Here is a 19,074-nt window from a genome sequence, read left to right on the forward strand (position 1 = left end):
CATTTTCCAACACAAAAAGTGCTTTTTCTAAAAATAATTAGATTTTAAATGATATAGGGTGGCTACAGATTCCCCTCAACTACTTCCAGCCATTAGTAATCTAAACCATCAACTTTTTCCTTCATTATTTTTAATATAAAAATGTAAGAATTCTGTAGGTCATTATTATATTTTTCCTATAGGACCTATAAAATATTTATAGGTTTTTGGAACACATCCTATAGGATTGTATAAATCTATATATGTTCCTGTTACTGTTAGAGGGTGTACTAGGGCTCATTCAAATCCAATAGGCTAGATGATAAATTCTGCAGGATTTCTCCCCAGGGTCCTAACACAGAATCTCTAGTGGTCTGTGGACGTTTTGTAATGATGTTAACATTCAGGCCTTTGTACGTCCTTCTACAGTCATATACAAGGATAGTTGGACTTGAGATAAATATTTGTATAACACAAAAATCGAATGCCATGGTGGGATGTGGGATCCATGCTCCAAGACTTTGTGCAAGTTCATACCCATGGTACTCAGCCTGCTTATTTCCTAAATTAGAAGAGTTAGGTGCCAAGTGCTGTGATACTATATGCATGCCAATGCAAACAATGACATGTATCTTTAAGAAGTGGCTGGTGACATCACTGTGACATCACCATGCGTGAGGCTGAGGAAAAAGTACATCCTTCATGTTAGATGCTCACTCTTGCCTGTGCTCTCTATTGCAGATGTTCACTACTGTCTGTGACCCTGTATCAGCAAGACTCTATGTACATCTTATGAATCAGGCATATAGTCAAGTAATCATCCCATGTAACTGTTAGGACCAGGCCACATCAAGGCCTGTGCAGAGCTGTACATTGTTGTTGCTATAAATAAACTTCAGATCCTTGTGTTCGACCAGAACCCTCATCAGTCTCAATATCTTACTGAGTACAGATAGCGTAGAAACAGATCCATTGAGGTCTACATCGAGATCCTCTACATTTACGGTGGCAGCAGATTGCAACAGACCACATCATGGCTGGCAGTGGTGGTCACTTCCTAAAAGATATCACATCAGCAGAGGTAACTTCTGAAGATACCAGAATACAAGGCAGAAGACTACTTCAGCAGCAACATAAACTGCAGTGATTCCACTTACCCAGCTCCAATCCAGACACCTCGAGGGAAAGAGAGTCTGTAAGTACAGCATTTTAAGGGAAGTCACTCACAGGAAATCTTAGTTCAGGTGCTTTGTTTAAAAAAAAGTCCAGTTCTTCAACTGCATGGACTTGGAATCCAAAATTAGGCACAGAGACTAGTTGCAGAAGACATCCGAGTTCAGGAGCAAGTGAAGACCTCACTCCAAACTCAGTGATTCAGGTAGAAGGCTTCGATTTATCTGAACATCGAGATCAGCTATTTATAAGCCACTCATCCTAATAGTAAAGGCTAGAGTGTTGAATTTGTTTTTTAAAAAAGATAACCAGGCTGAGGGGACCAGGAGGGGCAAGTTCGAACAGCTCTTGGCAGAGTTCAGCATGACTGTTGGTCGGTTCCGCCATTTTGTTTTTCAGTTTAGGGGCCAAAACCAGCTTTCCTGCCCTGTCAATCAAGGTGTGGTAGCAACTCAGCAGAATAAAACTGTACAGTTTCAATACTGCAACAGAAACAGCAGGCAAAGCAAACGTTTCTGCAATCTAAAGATCTGCAACTTAAAATTCTTTCTCCCTATCTGCAGCCAGATTAAATGAAGCCAAGAATCTAAAGTGTTACTTTTAAAATATACAGCACAGCAAAAAAAACAAGGCTCATTTCTCCTTAGCAGCACCAACGTTATAAGCCAATTATAATATATTGTTGCAGAATTTGTTCGCCAAAGCACGGACAACAGAAAAGCAACAGGTGCAGATTGATGTTCAAAGTGATACAGCATACAGCAACTACATTTGTGTAGCACTCAGTGTAGCCAATAATCAAGAACACGACAATGACAAATAAAGGTTTGACTATGGAGATCTTGCAGAATTTCAACTTTTTAGACAGAAGATGTGCTTACATTTTGAAGTGCATCAGCTACAGGAACAAGAGAAAAAGCCGTCAAATTACTAATTGCTCTTGACAACAAGGGGCTAATGTGTGTAAAATCATCAAGTCTATCTAATGAAGACAAAAGGGACCCCGATAAAATCTTCAAACTCATCGAAGATCAATTAAAGGTCCACGTTAAACTCTAACATGTGAATTTAAAGTTATGTGGTACAGACAGCAGCCAAGTGAAAGTATTGATCAGGTGCCGGCACCAAGGAGCTGAATGCAACTTCAATGCCGATGACCTTGCGGAGAGATTGATAGAGCTTGTCATCACTTCAATGCCCATCAAGTCCTTCAGGAAAGCGCTGCTAGACAAAGCCAAAGGTTACTCAATAGATGCACTACTGGACAAAGGGAGAAAATTTGAGGCATTATTGACTGGCAAGCAGCATCTTCAAGCCCTCGATCACAAATCTACCATTTCCCCAGTAACCAAAACATCAAAGACATCCAATACCTTCATGCAGTGTGATCTTACACACTTACCCAGACAGTGTCCAGCTTTCCACATGTGCAAACTATGTTCCATCAAGGGACATTGAGCAAAAATGTATCACAAACGCAACAAACTAGACAAACCCAGAGTACAAAACTTACGACAAAAAAGGATTCCACAGAAATCCGACATAAACAACAGTTCTAAGGCTCATCCTGCAAAACGTAAACATATCAATGAAGTGAAACACACCCCCCCATACACCACAATGTACAGATCCAAGCCAAGCTCTACATGCTGTCAACCTCACTCATCACATGGACGGAGTCAGAAGAGCTGAAGCATTCACAACTGTAAACGTTAAGTAGCCACAAAACTATGGACAGTACACAATACAATCGATACTGGTGCAAGTGCAAACATCTTACCATTGCACATTCTCAACACTATATATACAGGAAAAGAGCACGGCACAGTCCAGTCAACATCTGACAGGCTTACTGCCTACAACGGGTCTGACATCCCATGCATTGAAACCATCACAATACAATGCCAATATGGAAGATCTAGGTGGACACTGGAGATTTTTGATGTTGTGGAAACCAGTGGCCCAACAATCATTGGTCTGCCAGCTTGCAGTGACATGCACATAGTTACTTTCCATGGTATGGCAGAGGCCACTATCGTGGCACTCAACAGTACCAAAGGAAGAATTGACTCCATAAGGGACCTTACAGCTATGTATCCAGATCGCTTCGATACCATCGGAGATTTCAGGACGATCTGAAGGCCGATGCTCAGCATCGATCCACCTAGAAAGTGTAGCATCCATATCCATGAAAAGTTGAATGCAGAATTGGACACAATGGTATGTAATAAAATCATCCAAAACGTCAAGCACCATACAGACTGGTGCAATTCAATTCCCTGGATACTAAAGAAGGATGGTTCACCACGTTTATGACTGGACCCGTGACGACTCAACATGGCATGAAAGCGATGTCCTTACAAAATCCCCACGCTTGAGGAACTGAATCCCAAGTTTGCGGGAGCAAGGTACTTCTTGAAGTTGGATGCAAAGAATGACTACTGGTCCATCCAATCGGCACCAACATCACAAGAACTCACTACTTTTCATATCCCATTTAGAAGGTATTGTTTCTTGCACTTGCGGTTTGGGCTCTCAGTGAGTCAAGACGTGTTTCAATAACACATGGACCACAATCATTAAAGACGTGCCCAGTTGCCTGCGCATTGCAGATGACATAGCAGTCCTTCGTAAAACGAAAGCAGAACATGATAACAACCTACACATGCTCAGGAAGGCAGCCAGAGAGCATGACCTTGTATTTAATAATGCCAAATGCCAAATCAATGTGAGCCAGATCAACTTTTTCAGTTCTATCTACTCCTCTCAAGGCATTCAACAGGAGCCAGTAAAAATAGACAGTGTACAAAAGATACCTACCCCACAACACAGAGACACAAAGGTGTCTTGGGTTTTTCAACTTTCTATCTCCATACATCGCGGGCTCTGCAGCCAAAGCTTCCCCACTCAGGGACCTGCTCAAGAAAGATATGCCATATGTAGGGCAAGAAGACCACCAGCACATTTTTCAGAGTTTGAAGGATGCCCTGTCTTTGAGCTCATGTGTCTTGCAATACTATGACCCCTCCAAACCCACTGTGCTCGGGATTGATGTGTCACAAAAGAATCACAGAATCTTTAAGGTGCAGAAGTAGGCCATTCAGACCATCGAGTCTGCACCAGCACTCTGAAAGAGCATTCTACCTTGTCCCACTCCCCTGCATTATCCCCGTAACCTTGCACATTCTTTTTCAGATAGCAATCCAATTCCCTTTTGAATACCTTGATTGAACCTGCCGCCACCGCCCTCTCAGAAAGTTTGTTCCAGACTCCAACCACCCTCTGAGTGAAATTTTTTTTTCCTCACATCACTTATACTCCTTTTGGCAATTATTTTGAATCTGTGGCCTCTCGTTCTTGATGCTCCCTTGAATGGGAACAGTTTCTCGCTATTTACCCTGTCCATACCCCTCAGGATCTTGAATACTTCTATCAAGTCTCCTCTCAATCTTCTTTTCTCCAAGGAAAACAATTCCAATCTCTCCAATCTATCCTCATAGCTACAGTTCTTCATCTCTGGAATTATTCTTGTGAATCTTCTCTGTACTCTTTCCAATGCCTTCACATCCTTCCTTAAGTATGGCGCCCAGAACTGGACCCAGTACTCCAAATGAGGCCTCACTAGTGTCTTATACAAGTTCAACATGACCTCTTTACTCTTGTACTCAATGCCTCTAATAATAAAGCCTAAGATACTATATGCTTTATTAACTGCTCGCTCAACATGCCCTATAATCTTCAATGACTTATGTACATGTACACTGAGGTCCCTTTGTTCATGCACCTCATTTAGAGTTTCTTCCTTTATTTTACACTGTCTTTCCATATTCTTCCTGACAAAATTAATCACCTCACACTTCTCTGGTTTGAACTTCATCTGCCACTTGTCTGCCCAATTCACCAACATGTCTATGTCCTTTTGAAGTTCAAGACTATCCTTATCACAGTTGACAACGTTTCCAATCTTTGTATCATCTGCAAATTTTGAAATCATGCCCTGAAAACCACGGCCTTGTCATTAATATGTATTAGGAAGAGCAATTCAAAGGGTCCCAACATTGACCCCTGGGGAACTCTACTACAAACCTTCCCCCAATCTGAAAAACATCCATTAACCACTACTCTTTGTTTCCTGTCACTCAGCCAATTTCTTCATTTTCCAAGTGCCTACTCTATTTTTATTCCATGAGCTAGAATTTTGCTTACAAGTTTGTTTTGTGGCATCGAATACCTTTTGAAAATCCATGTACACTACATCAGCAACGTTTCCCTTATCAACCTTCTCTGTTACCTCCTCAAAAAACTCCAGCAAGTTAGTTGAACATGATTTTCCCTTCATGAATCCATGCTGGCTTTCCTTAACTATCCTGCACTCATCTATGTGACTACTGATTTTGTCCCGAACTGTAGTTTCTAGAAGTTTCCCTACCACTGAAGTCAAATTGACTGGTCTTTAGTTGCTGGCTTTATCCTTGCACTACTTTTTGAACGAGGGTGTAACATTCGCAATTCTTCAGTCCTCTGACACTACCCTTGTGTCTAAGGAAGACTGGAAGGTTATCGCTAGTGCCTCTGCAATTTCAACTCTCACTTCCCTCAGTACCCCTTGGATGCATCTCACCGGTCCTGGTACCATATCAATTTTAAGTAATGATAGCCTTTTTAACACCTCCTTCTCAATTGTAAATTCTTTGAGTGTACCAGTTACTTCCTCTCTCACCTCGGCCTGGGTAGCACCTTCTTCCTTTGTAAAGACAGGCAAAGTACTCATTCAACACCTCTGCTATTTCTCCAGCCTCCACGTGCAAGTTCCCTTTTATATCAGCCCTACTCTTTCTTTTACCACCTTTTTATTATTTATATGCTTATAGAAGACATTGGGATTCCCTTATACATTAGCTGCCAGTCTCTTTTCATGCTCTCACCTTGCTTTTATTATTAGTTTTTTTCACTTCCCCTCTGGTCCTTCTATATTCAACCTGATTCTCCATTGTATTTTCTACCTGACATCTGTCGTACACGCACTTCTTCATTTTCATCCTCGCCTCTATCTCTCTTGGCAGCTAGGGCACCCTGGATTTATTTGTTTTACCTTTATCTTTCACGGGAATATACCTTGACATTGCCTGCAATACTTTTTCTTTGAAGGCAGACCATTGATCAGCCACTGTCTTTTCTGCCAACACTTGATTCCAACTCACATGGTTCAGATGCATTCTCATCCCATCAAAGTTGGCTTTCCCCCAGTTAATTGTCCCTGCTCTGGATTGTTCCTTGTCCTTTTCTGTGGCCAACTGTGTTGTCGCACTGCCCCACTGATATGTGATCCACTTGGTCCAACTCATTCCCCAGAACCAGGTCCAAAAGTGCATGTCCTCTCATTGGACTGGAAGCATACTGCTGCAGAAAATGATCTTGAACACATTCCAGGAACTCTTTCTCCTCTTGTCCCTTTGCACTATTCTGATCCCAGTCTATATTTGGATAATTGAAGTCCTCCATTGTAATTACTCTATAATTCTTGCACCTCTCTATAATTTCTTTGCAGATTGGTTTCTCTACATCCCTTACACTAGTTGGTGGTCTATATACTACACTGATCAATGTTATTGCACCTTTTTCATTCCTTATCTCTGCCCAGAGAGATTCCATCCTTGACCCCTCTGGAACATTCTCTCTCTCCAGGGTCTTGATGCGTGCTCACTACAGGATGACAAGCCTGTTGCTTTTGGCTCAAAGACTCTCACCACTGCATGAGCCAATTACTCTAACAGTGAATGTGAAACTCTTATGTTAGTATTTGGTATCCAACATTTCCATATCTGTTTGGAAAATACTTCACAGTCCAAACACACCACAAGCTGCTGGAGATGATTTGCCAGAAATCCCTCACCAGTGTGCCACCATGGCTCCAGCGTCTACTCATGAAGATTCCGGGTTACGACCTTGATGTCCAATATAAACCAGGCTCTAAAATGGAAATCTCTGACACCCTGAGTCAGTTACTCAGCCAGGCCAACAACACAGATGTGCTTCTAGACCTCCAAGTGGACAATATCGAATATGAGGTGGAAGACAAACTCCATGTTGACTTGATGCACTCCGGCCAAGGTCAAGCCGGAATGATACAACATGCCACCTAAGAAGACCCAAAGCTACAACAGCTGAAGCAAGTCATTATTGCTGGCTGGCCCGATCAATCAAGGATGTTCATGAAAGTATCAGGTCATTCTGGCACTACAAAGATGATCTTGGCATCTCCAGAAGCATTATATTTAAAGGCAAACAAGTCCTCATACCTCAGGCAACGCGTCAAACCATGTTAAATCACCCACATGCCAGACACATGGGCGCAGAATGAACAAAACGTCTTGCCAGAGAATTGGTTTATTGGCCAGGAGTTAACAAGGACATTGACAAATTGACACAGACATGCCATACCTGCCAGGTGCACCAACCACAGCAGGGCAGAGAACCATTGTTACCACATGAAATTCCCTCTGTCCCATGGTCGAAAATAGCCACTGATTTATTCCGTCTTGACGGTGAAGATTACATCTTGGTGACTGAGTATTTTATGAAATTCCCTTTCGTTTCCAGATCAAGGACACAACCAGCTTTATGGTTGCTGACACACTCACTGCGATTTTCAGCATGTTTGGTGTGCCTCAAACCATCATCTCAGACAATGGTCTTTAATATACAGGACAACCCTTCCAGGACATGTGCACAAAATGGGGTGTAAAACACGTCACATTTTCCCCGCACTACCCTCAGTCCAACAGGTTAGCAGAATGGGCCATCAAGATGGTCAAAGTGACACTTCTAAAGTGTGAGGCAACCAAGCAGGACTTCAGGTTTGCCATTCTCAACCTTCGTGCTGCACCACAGGCAGACAGTCTGCCCTCACCCGCCAATTTAATGTTTGGGAGACAAGTCTGTACCACTCTCCCGTCCCATTTACTCCCAATCCAGATGGAAGCTCATGATATTCTATTGGAACAGAGGGAGAGGATGTCCCAGCAGCACGACCAGAGGGCAACACCGTTAACACAGTCAAATGTAAGTCAAAGTATGCGCATACCGGATCACCACACAAAGACGTGTGTACAAGGAATGGTACTGCAAAAGTGCACACAGGTTGAGATGCCAAACGGACAGATCCTTGGAAGGAATTGTCAGCACATTCGCATGGCGCATGCTGAACCACAGAGGGATCAGACTGATGATGACTCACACACGCAGAGTGTTATTTCAGTCACAAGGGACCACACAAGTACCAACACTATAAGACGAGATGATCCCACAGTGAACAACTAAGAAACATAAACTGGGAATTCCCAACCATAGGACATAACACAACAGCTTGAAAACTACACAAGAACAAGATATGGTCATGTTGTACGCTCACCAAAGTGTTATCTTCATGTGTAAAGACTCTATACATGACTCAATCTTGTTATGCCTGATATTCACTGTTATGTTTGTTCTAATGAAGTTTTTCTTTTATCAAAAGGGAAAAGAGGGATGTTGTGATAAGCCTGCCAATGCAGACAATGACATGTACCTTTAAGAAGCTGCATAGTGGCAACACTGTGACATCACTGTATGTGAGGCTGGAAGATAAAAGTACAGCCTCCATGTTAGATGCTGACTATTGCCTGTGCTCTCTATTGCAGATGCTCACTACTGCCTGTGACCCTGTATCAGCAAGACTCTATGTACACCTTAAGAGTCAGGCATGTAGTCAAATGATCAGTCTGTGTAACTGTTAGGACCCAGGCCAGATCAAGGCCTGCGCAGAGCTGTACATTGTTGTTGCTAGTAATAAACTTCAGATACTTGTATTCGAACAGAACCCTTGTCGTCTCAATATCTTACTTAGTATAGATAGTACAGAGCCAGATCCCTTGAGGTCTACATCGAGATCCTCAACATATACAGTGGCAGCAGACTGCAATATACTATGTCGCCAAGCAAAAATCGGTAGCTGAGTTGCCCTCAGATGCTTTTTTAAAATTCATCCTCAGCAGCTGGTTCCAGAGAGCCACAGTCAGCGGCTTGGGAGCTGGTCAGCTGTGTCTATGGAATAGTTTAAGAATTTAAAACAAAAACTGAAAATTGAAAATATATCAGAATGTGGGAGGGAAGAGGAATTACACAATGGTTTTAATGTACCCAATCCCTTCCAATATATTGTTATTAAATAGCATTTTCATTTAGTCATTTATTTTATCTTTGTCTTTTTTATCTCTTTCTTTCTTTGTGTCTCCTCAAATTGTTTCTCCCTCAGTTGAGAAGATGAGCAAAAGAGTTGCTTCCAGGATTCCATGACCCCAGAGCAAACTGTTAGGATTACAGGAATGACTGAGGGTGGAATTTTCGGTGCCCACTGGCATCGGGCATCATGGCGGGCGTGAGCAGACAATATGGCGGGAATGTCAAAAAATTGATTTCATGACATCGTGAAACCAGTTTGCAGTCATCTGTTCCATCCGTCAATGGCGTGCCACGTTTCCCACTGTCGGAGGTCGGGAGCTTCATTTTAATACATCTGCATGTCATTAAAAGCCGAGGTAACTGGAATCATCGGCCCACGTCAAATTTACAGCTCACGTCGGCGGGAAAACATGCCAATGCAGAACACGTCTTGACAAGCGTGACCTGCAGAAGTCGGGACTTACCATCAGGGCCTTGCTCACATCGCGAAAATCCGAGGAGCAGAGGATGATGGAGCCCAACAGCAATGACCCTGGAGGAACGTCCGTCGCATGCTGGGTGGATTCTGATGGGCATGGCTCCACTGCGAAGCAGCTCACAGAAGGTGGAAAGTCGTTACTGAGGGTCTGCTTTGGGATTTCAGTGCCTTAGTCATGGTCTGTTATGGGTAGTCCTTAAAGGGGTGGAGAGGAAGAGGTTATGGGGTGGGAGAGGAAGGTGTGTTGGGGAGTGGGTGAAGTTGTGAGGTGGGGAATGAAGGTGTTGTGGGGGAGACGTTGGTGGAGGGGAAACAAAGGTATCTGGGGGGTGAGTTTGGGGGAGAACAAAAATGTTGGGGGGGTGAGGTTGGGGGAGAGGGAGTGCGAGGGAGGAGGGGATGATGGGGAGAATACGGCGGCTGGGGAGGTAGGTGTAAGGGGGAAGGAAGGTGTAATTGAAGGAGTTCGGAGGGAGGAAGGAGTGCAGAGAGGGGAAGGAGTCCAGGGGGAGGAAAGAGTCCAGGGGGAGGAAGGAGTCCAGAGAGGGGAAGGAGTAAGGGCAGGGGAAGCAATAAGGGTGGAAGAAGGAGTAAGGGTCGAGGAAGGAGTAAGGCTGGAGGAAAGAGTCTGGAGAGCAGAAAGAGTAAGGGTGGAAGAAGAAGTAAGACTGGGGGAAGGAGTCAGGAAGGGGGAAGGAATAAGCAGGGGAAGGAGTAAGCGGGGGAAGGAGTCTGGGTGTGGAGGAGTCCGGGGTGGGAAAGGAGTTCCAAGGACTGAAGGAGTTTCAAGGAGGGGGGGGGGATGAAGTCCGGAGTGGGGATGTCCAGATGAACATGCAAAGATGGGGTCTGTGGAGTTGATGACTGCCTCCTGGGGAGAAAACTGAGGGTAGGTGTGGTAGGAGGGAATGGTGAGAATGACAGGGCGGAATGAGGCGGTAGGGTGGGATGGTGAGTCTCCAACGGTATCAGTTGAAGGGATGGCGAGGGTGGTTGATGGGGATTTGGAGGCAGCCTCGGACCCTGGGGTTGGGAAGGAGGAGGTCAGGGAGGTTAATGTGGAGGGGGTTGGATTTTCAGGAAGGTAGGAAACGTGCACATTCACCTGGACATCTCTGAAAGAAAAGTGGCTAGTAGGTGATGGTGGGGAGGTAGAAGATGATGCCAGGGGGTTCGACAGTGATGGGGGAAAGGACATGGGTGACTGGGGGAGGGAAAAGTACGGGGAAACCTGAAGAAGAATGTTAAATGCACCATGCTTGCAAATCAGAAAGTGAAAGAAGACTCCTGGTGGGTGGGCACAGGTGCTGCAAGGGAGTGTGGTCATTGGGTGGGCCGAGATGCAGGTCAGTTCAGATGGACAACTGAAAATGAACCCCAGCAGGCAGCATTGAAAATGCTCGGGACATTGAGTGAGTATGATGGGGGAAGGATCCACATGCGTGGGAGAGTGCTTGTATGAGGCTCTGAAAGGCCCTGCCACACACACACTTCTCCCTCCAGGATCACCTGTGGGCTGGCTGCGTGCAGCTGAACTGCTATTGGTGGGGTGGGGGTGGTGGTGTTGGTGGGGAATGCAGGGGGATGACTTGCGACGCCTATAAATGAAGCTGAAAGACACCATTGCACATTATTCAGTGAAAGTTAATATATTTTCAGACTACAAAGTGAAAAAATGTGTTCACCCGTGTAACCACTTGTGATCAGAAATTCTTAACTTTTCTAGGCCTACCACTTCTTTTCAGTCATGCCCTGAATCTACAGCAGGGGTGGAGACAGACTGTGCAATGGTTGGCCCTGTTGTCTCTGATGACCTTGGCCTTGGTCCTCTGGAGGGCCATAACCTTAAGGGCCCCAGTTTGCTTTGGCTGTTCTCCTGTGGTCCAGCTGCTCCCTCTGCGGTGACAGAGGACAAGGTTGAGGGGGGTCACAGGCAAAGGGTACTTGGAGGGATAGGACTGCCTCTGAGGTTCCTGAATAGATGTCCCAGGGGTGTCCAGCTGCTGCTCCTCCTCCCATTGGGTGCCCAAGGGCCCCAGCCTGACTTCTTGAGGGGAAGGAGCACTTGGAGGGAAGTTGAGCTGACCCATTTCCCTCTCGCGTTGCCACTACAGGAACTCAGCCATGGCTACCACGATGGGGTGCAGGTCTCCGCGCATCTCTACGTTCTGCTGGACCAGGATCTCCATGGTGTTTGCCATCCTTCCCATGGAGGCCTCCATATGTGTACATGTGGGCAGCACTTCAGAGAGCAGGCGGCGCACTCCTCTGACTCGTGTGCCACTCTGTTGAGGGCTTCCAACAACTCTGCATGATGTTTCCCCGCTTTCTGCTGACTCTCCAGGATGAGCTGGAAGGCAGAGTCCAGAGACTCGTCATCTGACTCGGACCTCACAGATGCCTCTTCCCCAGCAGTCCTCTGAGAGCCGGGAGCTTGGCTGAACTTGCCTCCTCCTGCTGCGGACATGTGTCCATGCGGTGACCATCAAATTGTGAACTCGAGCCTGCTCTAGGTCTAGGCCCCACAGAGGTGTGTGTCACTGCGCTTGTGCAGGGTGTGGGTAAGCGCTGTGATGGGTCTTCCAGGCTGCTTATTTCCAGCTCTTTAATGGAGAAGGTAATCTCTTGGCTGGAGGACCTCGATGGAGTTGAGCTGGCTGAGGGTGTTGGTCACTTGGCAGAGCTCCCTGTGAACCAAAGTAGAAATAATTAGTGCATGGCAGCAGTGTCAAAAGCAGGAGAGAGAGAGAGAGCACTCACATTTGCATTGAGAAAGGGATGATGTGGTGCAGGATCCTCATGTGGGTGTTCCCTGTCAACCTCACCGTTGCCGAAGGCATGGTTCACATCCTCAACAGTCAGTGCGATGGGCAAAGTGAATGAGGGGTCTAATGTGGGCCACTCCCACCCCCGGTCAGAGACCTCTTACTGCTGATGTGAGCCAGCTTCTCCTGCATGAAAACAGTTGGAGACAGTGTGAGCAGGATGCATGGCACTGCATGGAATGTTTATGTGGTGAGTGGAGCCATGGACGGGATGAGGACACGAGCTCGAGAGGACATGAGCATGATGTAGATGTGAAGGTGTGTGTGAGAATTAGTGGTGTTGTCCCTTGAGGTCTGAGATCCTTGTGGATGTGTGACGGGATTTGTGAGTGTGTGAGTTGAGAGTGATGAGAAGAGTGACTTATCCTGGTGGAACGGATAAGACCATTCATCCTCTTTTGGCACTGGCTGGCTGTCCTCTTTTGCAAGGTGTTGGCACTGACCACCATTGCCACCGCCTCCCAAGCTGGATTGGTAATATTGCCCCTCCTGTGGCCAGAGCAGGGGAAGAGGACATCACGTTGGGCCTGCACGGCGTCTAAAAGGCGTTCAAGGACACATCACTAAACCGGAGGGTGTGGCGGGGGGGGCTGCAGTCTTCTTGCCTTTCGGGGCCATGCCTTTTGTGCAGTAGTGCTGGGCTGGAAGCACTGAGAGGTGTGCGCGCAGCTGCACTTTAAATATGACACCCGCTGTGATGAAGCGGCAAGGTGATGGCGTGGCAGGCGAATCAGAGGCCGCCTGCCATCGAAACAACATGTTTCCCAGGAATGCATGATTAATGAGGTGGGATTGGGATGATACGGTATGAAAAACTGTCATTGCGGCCGGCGGGTAAAACATCCTTTGTCCCTCCTGCTACTGCACTTTGTGCGAATCTGGGACGTTTCCACCTCCAGTGTGCCTCAGGCATTTCCTCACTTTCCAGTGAGTAAATGGGAAGCTTCTAACAGGTGCTTGGCCACGGTGATATCTGTGACAAATATGAAGCACTTCTGTCTTAATTTTGTCTGATTGTTTTTCATTTAAAATCAGGCACAAAACATGAGATTTTAAAAAGTCACCTCACAGCCTCAACCTATTATATGTGTTGTAAAGATTGTTGTAGTCTCCTTGGTAGCAGGCTTGAGAGATGCCTTACATATGATTTTCAAATATAGATGGACTTTGTAATTGATTCAGTTAGAAGTAGACCATGTTTCTCTTGATTGCAACTGGAAGTTATGAATGGTGTTTCTTGGCAACAGCTTAAGAGTTATAAAAAGGAATGACCAGATGACAGTCATTTCTGAATTAAACAAATAGAGAGGTACATAGATTTTAGATGGCTCCCCACAAATGTGCAAAAATGCAAGAAAAGAGGAGCTGTGTACATAACAGTAGCATATAGAGATTCAGTTAATATTTAAATTCACATTCTTTTTGATGCTGTCCCCTTTGAGAAGATAGATGATAGAATTTTGATAGTTATTTATTATATGTGTATAGATGCTCTATATTTGCCTGTACATTGTTCAATTAATAAACTGGCTTTATCATTTAAAACCAGAACGATGTCCGATGTGCTCTTCTATCATTTAAAAAATATCTGGAGATCGACCTCATGGAGACGTAGGAATCATTTTAGTGGCTTAAGTGGGGGAAGTCTGCCCTTTCGGGGAGAATTCTGCCATCCCTACCTGGTCTGGCCTACACGTGTCTCCAGGTCCACAGCAATATTGTTGACTCTTAACTACACTCTGAAATGGCCTAGCAAGCTATTCAGTTGTATCAAACCACTATAGAAAAAAGCACCTTGAGACATGGCCTGCAGTGGCTCAAGAAGGTGGCTCATCATCACCTTCTCAAGGGTAATTAGGGATGGGCAATCTGCCTATGCTTTGTAATCTTGGTATCAACCTTCCCTCTAAGTTGTGCAGGTGCATGGCAGCACAGCAATTGGACATGTGCACCACATGGGACAAACAGGTCACGCACAAGCAGTTGTCCCTTTAAGCTGTGCTAACCTTAAGGGGCTAAGCATTGCAAGAAACTGCCTGTGCACAACAAAGGGAAATTAGAGAGAACATTGCTTGTGCATAGAGTTTTTGCTTACTTAACAACTCTTTTATTAAAAAAGACAAATATATATATAATATTGGTATTTGAATGTGAGTGGAAGTTAAAGCTGTAAAAAAGTATCTGGCATATCTCCAAACTTAACTCTTGTTCTGGTACAATTGCATCCTGATAAATGTGTAACTAGTCTGCCAAGAAATGTTCCGCTTCAGTCAGGATTATGCTTCATCAGAATTTTTATCTAATTCAGATTAAAAAAATTGCCAGTTGGCAAACCCTTGTACCACAATCCATTTAATCTTACAGCATTTGAGCCTGAACAAAACAGAAAATGATTAATAAGTTACATTTCACACATAAGAGATTAGATTTCTAAAATATTCTGGCATTTTGAGGTAGAATATCACAGTTGGTTTGCTTTCATGGTGATGAAAATAAAAATAGGGTTGAATAAGACAGTATGTTGAATGATTTTGTCCAGAAGTTTATGATATAAATTAATTAAATAGACTACAATTCTACACAATGGGAGTGAATTGGAATCGATTCAGGACATGACAATGCAATGTGGGTATTATGAATTTAGGGACATGCCTTAGCTGCATGCTTGTATGCAGTGGCACACTTTAAGATCCCCTATAGAGCTGGGAGAGATTCACACTGTCCAATATCTACTTGAATATTAGCATAGTCCAGGGGTGTAACAACAGAAATTTTTTGTTGGATAATGAATTGAATATACCAATCAATTTCCCATATACCTGCCACGTATCTATCCAATATATTCAATGGTGGGCAGAAAACACAGGGTCCAATGAAGCGAGAAATGAATTGTTAAGCTTATGTCAGAACAAGTGGACATTCAGAACAAGACATCATCAGATTTAATCAGTGCAAATTGTTTTTCTGTAATATTAAAAAATAATGATCATGCTAGACTTTTACACATCAGCAGGCTACCTTGCTTGACTTGAATTAGAACAACTCCTAACTACCCTCTTGCTTTCTGTTTCTGAGCTTGCCAAATGTTTGTCCTTGGAGCCTTCTGTTTTAAAGCCTGACTGACTGCCTATGTCTTTATCTTTTATCACTCCTTGGTCAAAGCTAAGTAAAGCCTACAAGATGATTGCTGCCAAGTAACCAGGTCCAGGGACTTCATTGCACATTGGGTGTGAGGTGATAATGAATACAGAGTCAGATTAATTAATTTCTTATTGGACAAAACAAATGGGTTTCAGCATAGACAAGTGTGATGTCATCCATTTTGACCTAAAAAGGATAGAAATAGGGCCCTTTCTAAATGGTGAAAAAATAGAAACAGTGGAGTTCCAAAGAGGCTTAAGGGAGTCGTGGAGAAGGGTGTGTCCAGTTATGTAGCTAACTAAGCTGTCATAGACAAGTACAGAAAAAATCAAAAAGGCTCATGAAACGCTGACCTTTTATCTAGAGAATACAAGGGGGTAGAAGTCAAGCTTCAAACATACAAAGCCCTGGTGAGACAATACCCTGGGCAGAATTTCATGGTTTCCTGCCAACAAGTTTGAAGGTGAGGGGGGGTCTGTAAAATTGCTTGGGTGGCCTTCCTGCCACTTTCACGCCCACCCCTGACTTCTTCGTAGTTTTGGGGATGAGGCCTAGGGCAGTCCGTCTGCATTCGCCCCAATTGAAGCCCTTAAATGGCCAATTATTGGCCACTTAAAAGCCACTTCCTGCCTGATTTCGGCCATTCAATGAAGGTCAGCGACGGGGCGGGAGATGCCTGCTCAGGCCGAGGATGGGGAAAGGGGGAATAGGGGTGGTCCCCTTTCTAGAACAGACACCCTTTCCCCAAGTTATATACCCCTGAGTGCTCCCTCCAAGCCTGGTCTTGCCAGCACGACACCCACCACTGAGGCCTTGCCTCCCGTTCCCAACACGAGATCACGTACCTACCCGGTTCTGAGAGCTCCAGTACTTCGATTTCTGGGACTGTTTGTAATCCCAGTAGTTGACACCGCTCAAGATGGCGTTGCTAGGACTATAGAGCTGCTGGCCAATCAGATTGTCCAGCAGCTCTCTGAGGTGGGACTTCCTCCCAAGTGAGTGGTGGGATTCCACCTCTAGCCAATTAATGCTCCATGGCTGCATGGGTGATGTGATTGGCTGGATGCATTCCCCACTGCCTCTTTGGGTGGCGGTGTGGGAAACTGCACCATTCGAAAAATCCTACAACTGGAGTACGCTGAGCAGTTCTGAGCACCACAACTTACAAAAGCATTTGAGGATGTGCACTATATATTTACTGGAATGAAACCTGGGATGAAATCTCTTGCAGGCGACCAGGATCTTGGCTGCCAGCTAGAGAGCCATCGAGACCCCTGTATCACCTCTTTTAGGGAAGGCCCACTGCATTTTGTGTCACTCAGGTACTTGAGGCACCTTCCCCGGGGTTCAAGGACCATGGGCAGTGTGGAAGTCCTGCCCACCGAGAGCTGCTGGCCAATCAGAGGCTGGCAGCTCTTCTGTACTTGGCAGCACCACCGGGGAGGCAGTGGCTCCTGCCAATATGAAGCCCACCCAAGGGCTCAGATCAAAAAGGGACTCAGGCAGAGGTGAGTGATGGTGGGAAAGGAGTTAAGAGGTGGTGGTCATGGGGCAGGAGTAGTTAGGGGGGATCAGCAGCAAAGGCAAGAAAGTGATTTTCAAGGGGCCATCCTCAATCAGGCACTGAGTAATTTTGAACGAGGGGACCCTACCTGGGAGGCTGCAAGCAAACATGCCAGGGGTTGCTTGTTGTGCTCCCCATATGTCAAGCCAATACCAGCAGCTGTGGGATGAGGCCCTTAAGTGGGCATTAATTGCGCACTAAAGGAAGTCAATTGGTAGCAGGGCAGAAAGGCCACCAATAGGTTGTCTTGCCACGGACCTAATTATGGTGCAGGCAAGAAGATGGTGGGGTCCCCACCTGCCGCTCTCCTACCTGATTAAATACCACCCGCCCAACCAAACTTGCCATAGGCCTAGGCCTGAGGGGATCCTTCCATGGGTTAAGTTATGAGTGGGGTTATAAAAACCAAGGTTGTATTCCCTGGAATATAGAACGTTAATGGTTGATTTGGTCCAAGTTTTCAAGTTATTAAGGGGAACAGATAAGACAGTTAGAGAGAAACTATTTCTACTGGTTGGGGAGTCTAGGATTAGGGGGCATAGTCTAAAACTTAGTGACAGACTTTTCAGGTGTGAGATAAGGAGACATTTTGATACACAAAGCCTGGTCGAAATTTTGAACTCTCTTCTACAAACTACAATTAGTGCAAGATCAATGGTAAATTTTAAATGTGAAGTCAATAGATTTTTGTGAAACCAGATGTACTAAGGGATTGGGGCAAAGACCAAAAGTCACAGATCAGCCATGATCTCATTGAGTAACGGCAGAGCAGGCTTAACGGGCTAAACACTAGAACATAAGAATACAAGAAACAGGAGCAGGAGTGGACCAGGCGCCAAGCCATTCAATGTGATCGTGGCTGACCTTGGGCTATCAGTCCATTTTCTTGCCCACTCCCCATAACTTTTAATTCCCTGAGAGGCCAAAAGTCTGTCCATCCCAGCCTTAAATGTATTCAATGATGGAGCATCCACAACCCTCCAGGTTGGGGATTCCCAGGGGCAGGATTTTTAGTTTTGCGGGTGCCTGCGGTTGCTGGGCCCAGGAGCAGCCGGGGGGTGGGGGTGGGGGGGGGGGGGGGGAGGGGGGGTGGGGGTGGACCCTCAACCGTGATTGGCTCCAGCCGTGATTTCATCAATTAATGGCCAGCCAGCACTGTCAAGGTGGGGGCGGGAGGAGAGCGAGCGCTGAAGTGGGTGTGGGGGAGTGCTCACAGAAAGTTCCATGAAGGCGGAGAGCTGCCCCAGGGAGTTGAAGAATTTAAATGCCAAAAATAAAGATCATAAAAACCGTGGGGAAAAAAGCCCACACATCAGAATCAGTCGCCAATACATATACCAGACGGGCAGTGAAAAATCATAGTTGATTAATACCTTAATGGCCTTAATAGGCCTTTTAATTGTTGGTGGGCGCACTGCCGACTCTCGCGCGCGCTCGCTGACTGAAATATCGCGCGAGTGCACGATAGCATCGGGACGCTCGCCCAACATCATCATGCGTTATTTCACACTTGCTTGCGCCCGCACGCCAAGTGAAAAATTCTACCCCGAGATTCACAACCCTTTGAGTAAAGTAATTTTTTTTCATCCCTGTCCTAAATGATCGGTTCCTTATCCTGAGACTGTGCCCCCGTGTTTTAGATTCCCCGACCAGCGGAAACTATCTCTCAGTGTTTACCTTATCAAGTCCATTCA

At 45.4% G+C, this 19,074-nt stretch overlaps 1 protein-coding gene across 1 annotated transcript in view; it reads right to left on the reverse strand.

Moving 5' to 3' along the window:
* The window catches only part of LOC144697391 (zinc finger protein GLIS3-like), a 690,064-nt gene that overhangs the window by 17,324 nt on the left and 653,666 nt on the right, over positions 1–19,074 (reverse strand). The window lies entirely within an intron of this gene.

The sequence above is a fragment of the Cetorhinus maximus genome, chromosome 2 (genome assembly GCF_964194155.1).
Source record: "Cetorhinus maximus chromosome 2, sCetMax3.hap1.1, whole genome shotgun sequence".
In the NCBI taxonomy this organism is placed as follows: domain Eukaryota; kingdom Metazoa; phylum Chordata; class Chondrichthyes; order Lamniformes; family Cetorhinidae; genus Cetorhinus; species Cetorhinus maximus.